This window comes from Sminthopsis crassicaudata, chromosome 1 (genome assembly GCF_048593235.1).
Source record: "Sminthopsis crassicaudata isolate SCR6 chromosome 1, ASM4859323v1, whole genome shotgun sequence".
Lineage (NCBI taxonomy): Eukaryota > Metazoa > Chordata > Mammalia > Dasyuromorphia > Dasyuridae > Sminthopsis > Sminthopsis crassicaudata.
In genome coordinates this window covers 631,132,281-631,151,276 of record NC_133617.1, presented here as the reverse complement: position 1 = coordinate 631,151,276, position 18,996 = coordinate 631,132,281, and the positions used below count along the sequence as shown (strand labels likewise).

Sequence of the window (18,996 nt, the reverse complement as noted above, 5' to 3'; positions counted from 1 at the left end):
TTATAGTGTTAAGATAGTTGCTTAGGAACACTAAGATGTTAAATAACCTACCAAAGTTGAAATAACACAGGTAGTATGTGTTAGAGGTGGAATTTGAACTCAGATCTTCTTGCCTCTTGGCCAGCTCTCTGTTTAGTATGCCATGCTGCCTTTCATCTGTTGATTGATTGCTGTCCTTTGATCTCCAAGAAGAACAAAATGACATCACTATGTTGGAGTCAAGGTATAGTGTGTCTTACTGTGGTCAATCAGAACAATGTAAACTTGAATCTACCGCAGGCCCAGCACAAATAGTTCAAGTGAACATTTGGAGTGGAAATGTCTCCAAATTTGCACATCTCACTTTTTTTGGAGCTCCTACAATTCTGCTTCTCTCATAGAGCACAGCTTCTTCTTTGATATAGTTACAACATGCTGGATGGCTGTTTGTCAATGTCTCCATTCCAGAATTCTTTAATGAGACCTTGAAAATTTCCTTGTATCCTTGTGACTGACCACTTTGTGAACACTTGCCTTGAGTTCTCCATAAATTAGTCTTTTTTGTTTTTGTTGTTGTTGAGACAATTGGGGGTGACTTGCCCAGAGTCACGCAGCTAGGAAGTGTTAAGTGTTTTAGGCCACATTTGAACTCAGGTCCTCCTGACTTCAGACCTGGTGCTCTATCCACTACGCCACCTAACTGCCCCATATAAATTAGGCAAACGTATATTTGTCATTTTAATAATGTGACCAGTCCATTGGAGATGTGTTCTCCTCACAAGAATTTGAGAGGTTGGCAGTTGAGCTCAAGAGAAGGATCTCATCATCTGGTACCTTATCTTACCAGATGATCTTTAGGATTTCCTTTAAATGATTCAAATGGAAGCAATTCAGTTTCCTGCCATGGCCTGGTAGACTGTTCAGGTTTTGCAGACATACAACACTAAGGTTATCACAATGGCTTTGTAGACCTTCAGTAGAGTAGGCAATCTAATATTTCCTCTCTTCTTTCCTTCAAAGCCTCTGAAATATAGTTAACTGATTCTCTGTGTCAACATCATTATCTATGTGTATGTCTTTTTTTTTTTAAACATTTCCTTTCATTTATATGTACATATGTATACCTATGCACAGTGTGTGTCAATGCATCTATGTGTACATCTTTTTTTAAACATTTCATTTATATGCATGTTTATATGTATATCTACACATACACAATATAGCATAGTTGCATTTTGCATATCTGCATTTAGTTATTACTACTGAGGACTGAACTTGAATCCCAGCTCTGCTGCTTATTAGCTGTGTGATTTTGTCCATCTCACTTGTTACTGGACAAATCTATAAATGGAGGTTACTTTTGAATCTAAATTCTATTACCTATTAAGTAACATTTATATATTTCTTTAGCGTTTGCAAAGTTCTTTGTATAAATATTATCTTTTTGCTCCTCACAACACTCCTGAGAGGATTATTATATTGTTATGTCATATTATTATCCACATTTGACAGATGAGAAAACTGAGGCAAAGATTAGGCAACCTACTCAAGTACACAGTTAATAAAGGTCTGGGGCAGGATTCAAACCCAGCTTCTCCTGTCTCCAAATACAGTGGTCTTGCCAGTATGCCAAGCTGTTACCATTTTCTTCCTTTGCTTCAGCTTCTGAGGGAGAAGTGACCTTTCTTGTTAAGACTTACTCCTTTATTTATATCCTAGCCTTTTCACTTGTTCTCTATTATTTTCTAATGTTTCTAGATCCATGGGCTTATTTCCTGACATCCAAAAACATTTACGAATGTTATTTCCTCCATCCTTCCCCCTCCATTTAATGGCATTTTATTTTTTCCAATTACATTTAAAGATCATTTTCAACATTTACTTCTACATTTTCTCCATCCATAAAAAAAATAAAAAAGAACAAAAAAGTTCCTCTCTCCTTGACCCTGCCATCTCCTTAAACTATTGTCCAGATTCTTAAATATGTCATTATACTCAGCACCTCAACTTCCTTCCTTACATCTCTTTCACTTCTTAGTCCTTCACACTTTGTATTCTGATTCCAGCAGTACTGATAACTCCCTTCTCAGAGATTGCTGATGGTATCTTAATTGCTAATTTTAGTGGACTATTCTTCAGAGTTTGGCACATAATGCTTACTAAATACTTGTTGATTGATTTAGAGTCTTCATGTGACTTGACCTCTGCAAATTTTGACATTATCAACCACTCCTTCTTCCATTGTCCTCTCTTTTCTTTTATGACATTGATTTCTCTTGGATTTCTATTTGTACAACTTTTTAGTCTCTTTTGCGGGATTATCATTTCTTTTCTATTTACTAAGTATGAATATCTTCCAAGTCTCTTTTCTAGTATCTCTTCTTTTCTGTCTCTATACTGTCTCCCTTGTATGGTTTATCAGTTCCCATGGATCCAAGTTTCATCATATTATTTCTAAACAAATGATTTCCAAACCTATTTATCTAGTCCTAATCTCTGTTCTGAAATTAGTTTCTACAATGTCAACTGGTTCCAAATGGATGTCCCTTATCAACTCAGACTGCACATTCAAAATGGAATTTACTCTCTCTACTCCCAAACCCAACAATTTCCCTCTTTCTATTGAAGATACCATTGGCTAGACCTCTATTTCCTAACTTATAAAAAGAGGGAGTTACACTAGATTATTTCTTAGGTTCCCATTAGCACTAAAGTTATGATGCTTCCAGTTATCCCAAGGTCTTTGACTTCTGTCTTTCTTTATGTCCAATCAGTTGCCAAGTTTTGGTTATTTTACTGGGCATAAAAGTTTGAATATCTATCCTTTCCTTTCTATTTACATAGTTTCTACTCTTAATTCATTGAAAATAGAATTGTCAACTCTTGCCTGAATGATTACCTCTTAATTGGCCCCCCTCCCACTTTCAAGTTCTTCTCTCTCTCATATGTCACATAGACTACTAACAATCTTTTAAAGTCACAAGGTAGACCAGGCTTCTTAAACTTTTCCCACTTATCACCCTTTTTCGCCTGATAAATTTTTGTATAACTCTGGATATATTGGTATATAAAATAGGTAGACAAAGCAAATATTTACTGATAATAAATAATAGTTTCATGACCCCCGCATTCAGTTATCAGACTCCAGATGAGATTGTGAAACACAGTTTAAGAAGTGGGAGGTTAGACCACTTCCTATTTCCTCTAAGACAAAATACCCCTTAGTCAGTACCTTCTCTTTCTTACTTTTCTCCAGATAGCTCCCTTTCACACTTTATATATTCTAGCCAAACTGGATTACCAATTGTTTTCTGGACTTGCTTTATCCCCTTCCTCTGTGCTTTTACAAAAACTCTCACCACATGTCTGAAATACTTTTTTTTTTCAATGCAGTGATCTCTGTAACTTATATTCTTAGGCTGTGGTCTGGGATGTTCATGGAAAGGTTAAATGACTCACACAGGTAGTATGTGTCAGAACTTGAATTAGAACCCAAGTTTTCTTGATTCTGAGAATGACTGTTGGTAGAGGGCCAGTATTAAATAAATCCATGTACAGGAATACCTGAACTGGACTTTTCCTGTATATGGACTTATTCAATATTGGCCCTCTACAGTTGTCTATCCCAGTACTTAATGCTCTTTTAATTTTTTTTTGATTTAAGACTTTTTTTTTTAAAGCTTCAAGAGGTATTCCAGATTTATTACCTTATAATTTAGTGAAAAAAATTTCAGTATCTTTGACAAAATCTTTTGTTTCCTCCTGTCCACACATGGACTGCCAGATGTTCCGTTTGCACCTAGAGGGCCCAATATTCCAGATGTTGGGATTGATTTCTGCTTTTATAAGAGTTATGTGGGTAAAGAGCATCAGAAGACATAGGTCTTTAGATCCTGGGCCAGTTACTGTCTCTGTGTTGCTAGGAAAGTTTCTTTTCCTTTTCTGTAAAATGAGTAGGATTGAATGAGATAATCTTTAAAGTTTTTTCCTTCTCTGTTTCAAATCCTGTGATTTTATATTAAAGATCAGGGTAGAAGATATGGCTGAGCTATCTTCATATCAGGATCCCTCTTGGTATCTTGAGTTTGCTCCTTACTTACTTGGCTCTTACAGATCCTGAAAACTCAGTGGTTCTTAGAGTGTCAGTGGCAGTGATACAGTCAAAATCAAGTGATGCATCTGAAGCCAAATGGCATGTGTTCAAATTCTGGCTCTTATACTTGCTAAGTGATCCTGAGTAATATATATATATATATATATATATATATATATATATATATATATATATATATATATATATATATATATATATACATATATACATATATGTGTATATATATATATATACACATATATATATGTGTATATATATGTACATATATATACATACATACATATATATATATATATGTAGGATTCAGTTTCCTTATCAAGTAAGCTGGGGGATTTGGATTATGTGACTTTTAAGATCCTTTGCCTGCTCTCACTTTAGAAGAAATATTTATAAAGCTTCTACTGGGTGTCAAGCACTTTTGCAAATATCTCATTTTCTCCTCACAATAACCCTGGGAGGTAGAAACTATTATTATCCCCATTTTTTTTTTTTTTTTTTGCCATTGAGGAAACAGAGTTTGTCACACCTCAAGTGTCTCAATCTTTGATTTGAATTCAGATCTTCCTGACTCCAAGCCCACTACTTTATTGATTGTGCCATCGGCTGCCTTTGTGAGGCTATGGGTTTTGACCTTACTATTTTCTCTGGTTTTCACCCCCCACCCCAGCCTGGTCTCTGAGTTGCTGTTTGTCTGTACTTGCCATATATGTGGACTCTAACTTGCTTTCCTGATTCTGATTCAGGATTTTTCAATTATCTTCCATTCCTTGATTGCCTCTCCCTTTCCCTACTCTGGGCTTGCTAAAAACCAGGAGTGGGGAGCCTTTTTTTTTTTCCGCCAGAGGCTATTTGGATATTTATAATAATATCATTCACCAGCCATACAAAATTATCAACTTATAGAACGTAAGCAATGGGAGGTTGTTGAACTAGCTTTCAGCTCATCATTGCCTGTGGTTGCCTTAGCAAATGATTTCACATGCCTTATACAACCCTCGGGCTGAATGTTCCCCACTCCAGTCCTAAAACCCTTGGCCCTTCCTCCATTATCAGTCTGACCCAGGCTTAGAGCCATCTTTTGTCTTCTGTTCTGTATCCACAATCCATGATTGTGACAGCCACCAATGTGTGTTCATCCTACCCACCCTGTCCTTAAGATTCTATCCTCTCTCAGCTTTCATATTTTCATTCTGATGGGTTTGTTTTTTTTTAAATTTTATTCTATCTGTGTAAAAAAGCTCCTGTCTTTTTTTTTTTTTGATTATGCAATTTTGTTCCATCTTTCTTGAGGTATGAGTAACAGAAATTCAAACAGTATTCTGGGTACATTGCAGGAAGGTCTGATAACGTTTTTTGTTTTGTTCCCAATACGCTTTCTGATGATGATGATAACACATTTTTGTAGCACTTAACACTTTTCAAAATACTTTTATGTCCATTATCTCATTGGATCCTCAAATAAGATAATGGAGTTCTTCTTGAGAGAAGCAATCATTAGGGGACTCCTTCAGCCTCCAGAACCCTTCTGCAACTGAAGTGGGCTTTCCTCTCCCTTCCTCTCCTATCCTAGTCACCCGAAATAGGTTTTTCCCCTCCCTGAATAAGTTTTAATTACCTGAAATGGGTTTTATAAAGCATGAGCTAGGTGCTATGCCCTAGTATTCAAATTAGAACTTTGGGGCAAGCATCTCTCAATTATGACAACGCTTGTGTAAAGATTAACAATTTCTACCTCTTCATGCTTTAAATTTTCAGGCTTAGAATTACCATTTGTTTAGCCCCAAAGTCCTTTTCCTCTCACCATTGCATCTCACCAAACCCTTAACCCGGTGCATTATAGTTCATATCTGCTATGCTTATGCCTTCGTAATCCCTTCAAAATCCCCTTCATCCATAAACCCTTTCTTTGACACTTTTTCCATTTCCTGGAACTTACTAAAACCTAGCTTTCCCCTTGATGATTAATTCCTAATCATACTAACCAATGCTGGCCATTCCTCTCATGGAAGGGGAGAAGAAGTCATTTGCTCCCCCTTCTCTTTCTAAGCCCTTTCTGATTTTAATCATTGAGCAACCATTTCTCCATTGAAGTTCATGGCATTTCATAATATTACAATCCTCTAATTCTTGCTGCTGTTATCTACCTATCTGCAGGGAACTCCTGTCTTCCTCACTATTCAAAAGATCCAGAAGGCTGCTTAGAGTCATAACCATAGAATATCAAACCTGAAGGATACCTTAGAACATAGAATTTTAGAGTTATTATGGATTTCTGGAAGTAGAGACTTAGAACTTCAAGGGGCCTGAGAACCTAGAACTTAGAATATAGAATATTGAACTTAATTCAACCTCTTTATATACTATGTTGCTGCTGAGTTCTTTCTTTAATGTGTTTTATCTGATTTTATTTTATGAAAATAATAGTCAATACCCTCTCCTCTTTATAAAAGAAAAATAAATAATTTTGCTTTCTTTTAATTGTTCAAAGATTTATTCTTCTATTAAGGGCATGGGGATTTAGAAGCAGAGGCTTCTTTTGAACTTTTCCAAAGTGATCACAATTGGAGGAATGATGGTCTCAGAAATTTTTACATTTCAAAGAATATTATGCTTATTGCTAACCATCTGCCTACAAGCAATTCTCTGTGTTTTAGGTGTGTGGGCCAGGGTTAGAGTTCTTATGGGCGCCCAACCTGGTGGAAGGGAAGTGGGCAGGCAAGTGTTCTGATTTCCCTTAGCAACTGTCTAGCAACTAGCTCCTTGGAGTGGGTTGGGGGCACACTTCAGGAAGTGTTAAGAGAACAGGATATTTTGAATGGGAAATGAGTTAGGTTTGTTCTTCTGAGTCTTTCAGTGATTACTGAGAGAGTCCTTAGGAACTATTTGACATCTTTACAGTAGAAAAAATGAAGCCTCCTTTGTATTACTTCCTTCCTTGGCTGTAGTTGCCCTACAGGGGACCTTAAAAATGTTGGTCCCTGTTGTTTCAAAGGGATCATGCTCTTTAATGCCTTAGTTTATGTTTTCTTAATTATAATATAACAAGAGTCGTAGTCCTTTTAAACATTCCAGGCAGAGATGAGTTACCTCATACGGAGCGTTTATGGCTATCATGATTTTCAGCTGCTAAAATCACAGTGATAACTGCATTACACAATAAAGCAGAAAGAGCTATGGAATAGGAGTCAGGAGACTGGGCCTCTATCCTAGCTCTCACTTATCAGGTGTATGACTAGGGGCAAGGCACTTCAACTCTCCAGACCCAAGACACTTCATCTGTAAAGTTGGAAAAATAATATTCACCCAGAGTGGCTAAATTGATATGGTCAATTTTAGTTAGTGCCAATATAACGCTAGACCTTGGGTCAGTAAACTAAGACCTGTGGGTCAAATCTGGCCTGTTAAACTGTATTTAAGAATGTTAAAACCATTCTTAGCATATAGTTGATATAAAAACAGACAGTATTTTGGTTTGACCCTTGGGTTGTATATAATTTATTGATCCCTGTGAGGCTATACAAAGGATTTTTAACTTAATTTTTTTTTTTATAATTTTATTCCAATAAAATCATTTTGTAATTTTATGTATTTCACTTTATACATTAAAAACTATTCTGAGAAAAGGTCCATAAAACAAATTAAAAGATTAAGAATGCCCATCTTAAACTTTTGATCTTTCTCAGTTTCTCTTCTTAACTTTCCCAACACAGAAGAAAAAGACCCAATGTTCTTGGTAGACCTGGGTTTAAGCTCCTGTTTCCTATAGTATACCTATACCTATATCGATACAACAACTGTTGACTGAACAAATCATTTCCTTTCTTTGGCCTTCTGTTTCTTCATCTATCAAGCAAAGGATTTCTTAGCTATCTTCCAGCTTTCACTTATATACATGTATGAAATTGCCATGCCTACAAAATCCCTCTCTTTTAGAAGAGTATTCCTTCATACCACTGCCCTCATTTTTACTAGACATAAGAACAGCATTTCTGAATCTGTATATAACATCAACAGCTCTTTAAAGTAATCATAGTATTAGCAGTTATAACATCTAGCATTTATATAACAATTCTGGGTTTACAAAGCACTTTCCTTTCCAGTTGTACAGTTATGAGAATTATTTGAGGGATAAATCCACTTCTTCTAATGATGTGTGTTGCTGCTGGTAACTTGAATCTTCTGTAGTATTGTTTAAAGACCTTTTCAGTATATGCTGTATTTGCAGCACTTCAGATAACTTAAAGATGTATTGATTTTCAGGGTCCTGCTGTGAGTTGGCGTTTACAGAAAGCCAGTGACTCAGCTGTCCCTTACCTATCCATAGGAACTGATGTATGAGGGGTAGCCTAAGCTATGTAATCTTTAAAAAGAAAAGGAAAAAATCCTTGTAACAATCATCTTTTAAAGGCATAACGAGGTAGAGAAACCATATCACAATCCTACTGAATATTTAGGAATGAAACAGATTTGACCCTTCTGTATCTTTAAAAAGGTCTAAAATATTATTACTTTATAAAGCTGTTGATATTATATACAGATTCATAATTGCTGTTCTCTTTATATCTAGTAGTAATGGGGGCAGAGAGATAAGGGGGAATATTTAGGTCAGTGTTATTTTTTAATTTTGAAATACTTATATAAAGTACCTACTATGTGTAGCATAGGGCAGCTAGGTGGTGCAGAGCTGGATTCAAGAAGTGTACCTCTGAGGTACTTCTTAGGTGTCTTCCAGCTTTCACATTTTATGTTCTCTGTTCTAAAGTTGCTTCCAGTTCTTATATGCTTGTATGAAATTGCCTTGCCTATGAAATCTTCCTCTGTTAGAGGAGTAATCCTCTCCCAAATACCAATTTGGCCTCAAACACTTACTAGCTACATAATCCTAGGTAAGTCACTTAACCCTGTTTGCCTCAATTTCCTCAATTGTAAAATGAACTGGAGAAGGAAGTGGCAAATCATTCCAGTTTATCAACAAAATGCCCCAAAAGGGTCATGAAGAGTCAGGACTCAAATGACTAAACAACAATAACAAATCTGTAGGATATATATAGTAAAATACGCTGGTTAGTGGTAGGAAAGATAACAGAGATAAAAAAGACCCTGCTCATGGAGCTTTACTCTATTTAAGTGCTTTATTTAAATGCTTAGGAGGATTATAATGAAGTCATGACGTCAGATAAGGAAGGGAGATAGCAACCATTCATTTGGTATGAAGGAAAGGGATTTTATAAAACATAAACTCTGGCTCTGCACTTATATAATGGCTGGCAAAGTTTTATTTAGAACAGCTGTGTAAGTGGAACTTAGCCATTGTGGTAAAGCATTTCACCAGGATCCCTGTAGAACCTGATGGACTTCCCTTTTTTGGATCTCAAGTTTCCTTATCTGTAAAGTAGGAATAATATTACTGGCCTTTGAGGGCTCTACACATGCAAAATTATAGAAATGAAGAGTTTTTCCTTCTTATCTTTTAAGGCCAGCACACATCTCTTTCTGTTTTTGATTTTTTTTTTTTTTTTATCATGACTTTATCTGTAAGATCCCATGGTTCTTTTTCTTCTATCTTTATTTACATCTTATCTCATAGTGTCTGTTGGGTACTGCTGTCCCCAGTGATTTTTGTTCAGTGACCATAGCATACCAATGCTGTCCATGGGATTTTCTTGGCAAGGATATTGGAATGGTTTGCCATTAAATCCAGTGGATTGAGGTGAATAGAGAGTAAGTGACTTGCCTGTTGTCATACCAGCTAGTAAATGTCTGAGGTCACATTTAAACTCAGATACTCCTGACTCTAGGCCTACAGCTCTATATACAGACCTCTTAGCTGCCTCTTCTACACCCAAATACTTACTAGTAAATGACTCAGCTTCCTACTTTATGGAGAAGATTCAGAACATAAGGTGTGAGCTTCCTTAGCACCTTCCATCCTTTCCCCAAATCTTCTCTGCTGCTGCATCATCATCTTCATTCTCTTTCCCTCCCTTTTTCCCTCCCTCCCTCCCTCCCTCCTTCCTTCTCTCTCTCTCTCTCTCTCTCTCTCTCTCTCTCTCTCTCTCTCTCTCTCTCTCTCTCTCTCTCTCTCTCTCTCTCTCTCTCTCTCTCTCTCTCCTCCCTCCCCCCCCCCCTCTCTCTCTCTCTCTCTCTCTCTCTCTTCCTCCCTCCCTCCCCCCCCCTCTCTCTCTCTCTGTCTGTCTTTCCCTCCTCCCCCCCCCTCTCTGTCTCTCTGTCAGCTACTGTGCAGAAATGAAGACAATCTTTGCTTTCGAGAAGAAAATTTAATGGGGGTATGTGTGTATATGTGTATACCTGTGTTGGGCTTGGTAGAAAGTAAGAACTTGAGCTCAGAGAAAAATGAAGACATGGCTGGCCTTAGTGATTGCCTTAAAATGAAGTTTCTGAGTAGACCAGGCCAGTCATAGGTAAGGCCCTTAGGAGTATATTATACTTACAGTTTGGGAAGTCCAGGAGCTAAGTCATCTTCTAGGGTGAGGAGGCTGCTTGTGGTATGCTTGAAAAATTCTGGCACGTCTTTATCACAACGAAGAGTACAATCTGGATGAAGAAATGGGGGAAATAAACATTTTAAAAAAGAACATCATGTAAAAACGAAGAGAATTACCCTCTCCTCCTTTACAGGGGAAGAAGGAAGCTGAGGCTCAGAGAACTAAATGATTATATTAAGGTGATGCAGTAAAAGGTGAACATAAGACACAAATCAGGACCTACCAATCTGACCCCAAGTTCAGTTCTTTTTTTCAAGGAGCTCACAGTCTAATGGATCAAATGAGATAATATAGGAGAAAGTACTTTGTAAATTATACAGTACTGTACATGTAAGGTAAGGTTGGAGTAGGTAATCTCTTAAGATTTCTTCTATATGTAAAGTTCTATATCTTGATTACTATTTGTTGTGTCCTGTAATTTGCAAAGAAGGGAGAGTAAAGTATGATGTAAAATCTTGTATTTGTGAAATGTCCCAATCTGAGAGATACCTTGGGGATAATAGAGATTGACCCATAAGTTTTTTATGAAAGTTTTTTTCCCTTCTTCCCTCCCTCTTTCCTTTCCTCCCTTCCTCCCTCACTCTCTTCATTCTTCCTTTCTCCTTCCCTCCCTTCTTCCCTTCCTTTCTTCCTCACTCCCTTCCTCCCTCCTTCCTGCCCTTTCTCCCATTTTCCCTTTTTCCTTCTCCCTTCTTCCCTCCTTCCTTTTCTTCCTCTCTCCTTCCCTCCTTTTTTTCTCTCTCCCTCTTTCCTTTCTTTCCACCTCCCTGCCTTCCTCCCTCCTTTCCTCTTTCCTTCCTTTCCTCAGTTCTTCTCTTCCCTCTCTCTCTTTCTCCCTCCCTTCCTTCTTTTCTTCCTCCTTTTTTTTATCTCTTCCTCCCTTGCTCCCTCCCTCCTTTCTTCCCTTCCTCCTTTTCTCTCTTCTCCCTCCATTCTTACTTCCATCTCTTCCTCCATCCCTTCCTCCTTTCCCCCTGCTTCCTTCCCTCCTTTCTTCTTTTTCTTCCCCTTTTGCCTTCCTCTCTCTCTTTTTTATTTAAAAAAATTCTCTTATTTAAAATTTCAATTTATTTCATGACAACATTTAATGGGTCCTTCCTTTTATGAAAAAAATAATATTGTTGCTCCCTTTGTACTCTTCAGAACATTCTTTTTTTATGGCATGAAAATTCAGAGTGAAGCTAAAGCTTCTTTTTAACTTAATTCAAGTGATTCCAACTGCAGTGACATGACAGCCTCAGAAATCCTTACATTTCAATGAATCCTGGTGCTTATTAATAATAAATGAGAGAATAACATTCTGTATTTCAGATATGTGTGGGCCAGAGGTAGTTCTGATGGAAGGGAGTAGGCAGACAGGCAGGTTTCCTAAGCCTCCTCTGGAGGCTACTGTAATAGCTTCTAACTAGTCAGGTTTCTCAATATCTTTATCTGGTGACCACCCATTGGTGGTCCAACTTCAGGAAGAACAGCTCTTAGATTTTGCATACCTCTCTTTTTCCTTTTTAAAAAAATACAATATAGCTACTCATTATTTTCACTCACAAAAGCCTAGTGAGGAAGGCGGGGCAAACCTGACTCTAATAATATAAAATCATAAGCAAAGCACTTAACCTCTTGAGCCAGTTTTCCCTACCTGCAAAGTACTTGTCGTGCCATTTTAATGGGCTATTTTTAAGACTTAAATGAGCTAATGTATATAAGGAATTTTGAAAACTTTGCTTTATAAATGTAAATTATTATTATAATTATTATTACTATCCTCCCCCCCTCCTCCATAGAGCCAGGAATCTGTGACTCTGAGCCTCTTAAGTGACTTCCCATTGGCTCTACAGTCAGTAACAGAGCTAGGATGAGAATTTAGTTTTTTCTAAATATGGTCTGGTTTAATTAGGTGCCTTCTCTTCTCAAAAACTTCATGTAGTTCCCCAAAGTCTGTGAAATAAAATACATATTTATATTTACATAATGCATATTTAGCTTGCCATTGTGTCCTCTGAATTCTGGCTCTGACCTATCTGTACAGCTTTACCTCAAAAAACTCTTTGTCTTCTGTGTTGATTATCTCCCTTCCTAACTCATCAAACTCTAGAGACTCCCTATTATCTGTAAGATTAAATATAAAAATCCTTTGACATCAAAAGCCCTTCACAACTTGGTTCTTTTCTACCGTTTTTTGTCTTCAAACTTGTGGTGGTTCAGTTTTCAGTCATGTCTGATTCCTCGTGAACTCCATTTGGGGTTTTCTTGGCAGAGATACTGGAGTAGTTTGTCATTTTCTTCTCCAGATCATTTGATGGATAAGGAAACTGAGACAAAGATGGTTAAGTGACTTGCTCAGGATCACATAGCTATTAAGTATCTGAGATTTGAACTAAGGAAGATGAGAATTCCTGATTCCTGATTCCAGTGCTATCCACTGTACCACCTAACAGCCCTCATCTCTCCTTTTAGTTTCAATATTTTTATTTCATGGTGAATCCCCAAATCATGGAATCAGAGAAACAGAATGTCAGAAAGGGATGAGATTTTAGAGCAGCAGTTTTTCACCATTTTGTTGTCCTGATCCTCTTTGACATTCTGGTAAAGATTCTATTCAGAATAATTTTTTAAAAATCATAAATGAAGAAGATATTTAATAATAAAAATAAAGTTGCAATTTTTTTTTCTTATCCAAGATCATGGCCCTCCTGAAGTCTGTTCATGGATCTTAGGAACCCCTGCATTAGCAAGTCCATCCCTGTCAGTCAATCAACCAACAAGTACTTATTAAGTACCTATTAAGTGCAAGCACTGTGCTAAGTACTGGAATTATAAAGATAAAATGAAATTGTACCTGCTGTCATGGAGTTTATGCAGGAATTCGAGAGACATGAACCTATAGAAGTATAGACAGAATATATTAAAATTATTGTAAGGTAGTTTTGGGAGGGAGTACAGTGGTGAACTGTCTTTTCTATTCTGATTGTGATCATGGTAGCCTTGGTATTAAAACCCAAATTTGGATTTGTATTGGTGCTTTTTTTTTTCTTATTCTTCATAGGACTCATGAAGATGTCTCTTAGGAGTACTCATACTAAATTAGAAAGAAGTTGGAAGGTAGAAGGGATTTTTATAATTCCCCATGTCCATTTTGTGGCCATACTACTTTAAATCACCCAACTTTTACCCAAACCTAACTACAACTGCAAAGCTTTTATAGTCTAGAGTATGTTTAGAAGTGGTGTGACTAACTCATAAAATTCCAGTATATTTTGTAACTGCTGGTGGATTTCTATTTGAGGAAGAACAAACAACCATGTTCATTTGGGGATGCCTGTAGATCTGTGGTTCTTAGCTTTTTTTGGTTATTGTTTGTTTATGGAGCTCTTTGGAAATTTGATGATGATCCCAGGACCTTTTCTCCTTTCTCCCCCCCCCAACAATGCTTTTGAATGCATAAAATTAATAATAATAATGATAAAAACAAATATTTCAAAGGAAATATTAAAATGAAAATTAAAAAAAAAAATTCATAGCCACCTGAAAACTATCACATATTCCTTGGGATTTTTGGGTTGTCATGTTAAGAGCCTTCATTATGGAGAATCAATTAATAACACTATAAAAATTTTAAACTGTTGCTTTATGTACCTTATAATAATGCAAATGGATTTCTTTCACATTTGATCTTTCTGTATCTAGAGGCAGCTTGGTATTAAGTGCAAAGGTCTGGATCTGGAGTCAGTTGATCAGCACTGAAGTTCTACATTTACCATCTGTGTGGCCTTGGATAATTCACTTTATTACCTTGATCCAAGGTTGCTCCTTTGGTAAATGGGGACAAGTACCTTTATATTCATGGGTTATTAGAGATATAAAGGTAATGAAGAAATAACCCAGTTCAACCTTCTCCTTTTGCAAATGAAGAAACTCAAGTCTCCAAGAGGTTCAATGGCTTGATTAAAGCGATACAGTTAAGTTAGTGGCAATGATGGAGTTTGAATCCAGTCCTTCAGACTTTTATTTCAGGAAGAATAGCCATCCAATACTGTAGTCCTCTGTCTATATAATGGGATTGGTTTAAGAAGATGTTTTAATGCATGTGAAAGCATTTGGGAAACTATAAATTACCTTGTTGATTCCTCTGAGAAATGAGACATGGTGGCTGTTGTTAAAATTATTTGCCTATTATTTATCTAGTTCTCTGTGAATGGTCAGAGAAGTTGCTTTTAGTTAGTCAAAAAAGAGTGAAGCTAACCAACCCTTGGGGAGGTACCTTAGATTCCTGGATAGTGTCTAAAGGGACATTGGGAAGAGGGTGATTTAGATTTAGTTGTTTCCCATGATTCCTGTGGGAATGAACAGCATCACATCTGAAAAGCATTTATATTTGTCTCAGAGATGGCTGTCCTGCAAAATAATGTTACTGCTGATTCAGAGGAAGCTTAGAAGAGAATTTTGTGAAAAGGATATAGAAGTCAGTATTCAAATCTTATCCTAGCTCTGCTACTTAATAGCTGTTAGTAAATCAATTAACCTTTCTGTGCCTCAGTTTTCCTGTCTGTAAGATGGGGATAATAAGACTTGTCTATCTTTCCTTCCAAGAATAATGTGCATAGAGAGATATGAGTTTCTGCTGTTGTTTAATATTAGTCATGATTATGGCTGAGGTAGAATTTTTCAAAACTCAGGTTTTTGGCCCTTTTAGGGAAATCTATATCGAGCATAGCAATTTTGATCAGGAACAAAACCTGACAGGTGGACAGATATGTACCCAATCCACATATGCCTTCAGGTACCACCTCCTAACTCTCCAGATCCAGATTGGATTCTGAGATCGTGGCTACTTGTTTTCTTTCTGTTGTTAATTAAAATTAAACTGAAGTGACCCAGAAAGTACAAGACTGCTACTGGGTCTAAGTTCTGTAGATATTCCAGATGAGTTGGGTCTTCCCCTGGGGGGGGGTGTTTAATTGTCCATAGAAAGACTAGCACATCATTCTAGTTAGATCTAAATGGTCAGAATTAGAAAGATCTTAGAATGAATTGAATGAGACCTTTAAGCACAGAACATGCAATGTCACAGCTAAAAGGGAACTTCTTAGACATTAAAGGGACCAAAAAAGATTATAGGGCTCATAGGAATCATAAGATTGAGATCTGGGAGGGAGGCTATATTTCTCTAGGTTCCAGCTGCTTCATTTTTTTAAGATAAGTTAAGAGAGATGAGGTGATTTCAAGGGCACACAGGTTTTAAGTAATAGATATCAGATGAGATACTTGCTACAGCACCATGTTGATTCCTCTGTTTCCCTCCTCATTTTAAAGAAAATATTTGAGATGTTAGTGTCTTATCTAAGGTCACGGAGCTAGTTTTATGGTGTTCCAGAAATTCCAGGGTTCTCTCTCACATTCCAAACGATGCTTTCCATTTGGTATCATAATGGGGTTCTTTCATGCCCAGAGAATATGGATATCTGATTCATTTTTATATTCTCCCCAGAATGTAAGCCCCTAGGTGAGGGGAACAGAAACAGTCATTAATTAAGCACTTTGTGCCAAGGACTGTGCTGAGCACTTTATAAATATTGCCTCATTTGGTTCTTACAACAGTCCTGTGAGATAAATGTTGCCATTATTCCCATCTTACAGTTGAGGAAACTGAGGCAAGCAGAGTTTAATGACTTGTCCAGGATCACACAGCTGATAAGTATCTTCAATTAAGATTGAACTCCCATTTTCCTGATTGCAGGCCTCAGGCTTTATCAATTAGTCTTCCTAGTTGATATGCACTTTTAAATTTCATTTATTTATTGTTTATATATACAGTTATTATTCATGAACCATGATATTTAAGGAAGAGCTACTTTTTTCCTTCAATAGTTACAGAATGTTTGAAACATAGGGAATGCTAGATTCTTTCAATGTGGGAACTGTTGAATGTAACAATTATTTGTTGAGTGAATGAATGTAGATAATGTAGAAGAGTTTTGAAGTTATTGCTAGATGTAGTTAGCATTTTGTTTATGCATCTCTTTTGAATGAGAAGAAACATGATACAGAGAAGAATGCTGGATTTAGAATTGGAGGACTTGAGTTCAATTTCTGACTCAGTCACCACTTGTTTGACTTTGAACAAGTCATTTAACATTTCTGGGCCTCAGTTTTCCCATCTGTAAAATGAGGGGATTGGCTACATAATTTCTAAGGTCCCTACTGACTTATGATCTTTTTTTAAGGGCCACTCCAGGCCTAACAATTTTGCCAGCTTTCCCTCCCCAAACCCCACTCCTGGACCTGCCTCCTTATTTAGTAAACTTCAATGGTTCCCTTTGCCTCCACTTTCAAATATAAAATCCTCTGCTTGGTCTCCAAAGCTCTTCATAATTCAGCCCAGTTCTACCTTTCTAGACTTCTTAATACCTTGTTCCTGTCATATACTTAAAATTTTTTTAATAATAGCTTTTTTTATTTTCAAAATACATGCAAAGAAAATTTTCAGCATTCATTCTTATAAAACCTTGTGTTCCAAATTTTTCTCCCTCTTCCCTCCCCCGATACTAAGTAATCCAATATATATTAAACTATGTGCACTTCTTCCAAACATAACATATTTCCACGTCTATCATTCTGCACAAGAAAAATCAGATCAAAAAGGAAAAAAATGAGAAAGAAAAAAAGCAAGCAAAAACAAAAAATGAGAATACTATGTTGTGTTCTACATTTAGTCCCCATAGTCTTCTTTCTGGATGCAGATGACTCCATCACAAGTCTATTGGAATTTCCATATACTTTTTGATCTAGTGATAATGGCTTCCTGGTTATTTTACTATTTCTCAACCATAGGTATTTTTCTGGCTGTCCTCCACACCTGGATTGCTCTCCCCACTCAACACTGCCTACTTGTTCCTTTAAGTTATGGTTGAAATCCCATCTTTTACAGGAAGTCTTTTTCAATCTGTCTTAGTGCCTCACCTCTGTTATTATTTCCTATTTATCCTATATATATATATATATAATGTGTATATGTATGTGGGTGTATATATATATAAAACTTATTTTGTACATATTTATTTGCATGTTTTCTTTCTCATTAGATTGTAAACTCCTTGAGGAGGCAGGGACTGTCTTTTGCCTCTTTTTTTTTCAATTTGGCATAGTGCTGGTACATAGTAGATGCCCAATAAATATTTTTATTGTTTTGTTTGTGTTTATTTATTGACTGATTGATTAAGAATCCTTCCAACACCCATACTTTGTTGTAAGGCCTCTTCCCGAGTTTAAATTGTATGATCATCTGATCTTTTAATTTAAAAGAAAATAAGGGACTTAGGAATTGATGCTAACTCTTTTCTATCAAAAGAATTAATGGTTAATACAGTTTTCCAGAGTGCCTCACTTCTGTGACATAGCTTATGCCTTGGGAGAATGAACTTCATTAAATCATATTTATTTCATTTAGACAGCCAGTATTTGCAATGTTGAATTTTGCCAATTGGTGCTCGGTGTGTTTGGAACTGTGACATGCTTTCAGGACTTCAGGCTTCAGATCATTCAAGTGTTTTATTGAAGTCCTAAAAAGAAATCCAAACCACACAGATGAAAATTATAAATTCAATTTTTACCATTTTAATATTATAAGTCTTGTAATATGAATATATGTTCATTTAAATCCTAATAATATAAGTATTTTGATTGGTAGCATACCATACCCATCCACCTCTGATTTGGAAAACCTTGGGGAAAAAATTCAAGATAAAGACTCACATTAGAGCTGAAAGTTACTTTTGAATAAAGAATATCAGAGTTGGAAGGTATCTTGGAACACAGAATGTGAGCAATAGAAAATACCATATCACTTAGAAGATCCATGACTTAGAAAATAGGTCAGAGTTTGAAGGTACCTTAGAACATAAAATGTCAGCAATAGTAGAGATCATATTATTTAGAAAGCCCACATTGGACATTAGAATGTAGGGTAATAAAACTCTAAGAAACTTTAGAAATGTCAAGTGACTTGTTTTCAACCTCAGAACAAGTAGGTAACAGAGATTAAACTAGAGCCAAGTTTCATATATCCTTGCCCAGTGATGTTTTCTCTATACAATGCTGATTTCAAGCTTTATCCGCATTTCAAGTGTCCAGTTTAAAAATCCATCTTCATTTTGATGATGGGAAGTTAAACTGGACCATACCACAGAGGCAGTAACAACAGCTATAGATAGGAAGCGATTTTCAAGTGTTGCCAATCCTAAAGACAGATTTCCAAGTACAAATTAGTGACACCTTATATTGTAAAAGACTTGAATCTTTTGCTTTTCACTCATTTCCTTTTCCTTCTTGTTGTCATGGGGACTTCTTTTCTCTGAGTTATTACATCTTGCACTTCAGCAAAAAAAAAAAATTATTGCTTTG

At 36.4% G+C, this 18,996-nt stretch overlaps 1 protein-coding gene across 1 annotated transcript in view; it reads left to right on the top strand.

Moving 5' to 3' along the window:
- HS3ST4 (heparan sulfate-glucosamine 3-sulfotransferase 4) overlaps positions 1-18,996 on the top strand; it is a 425,653-nt gene that overhangs the window by 12,081 nt on the left and 394,576 nt on the right. The window lies entirely within an intron of this gene.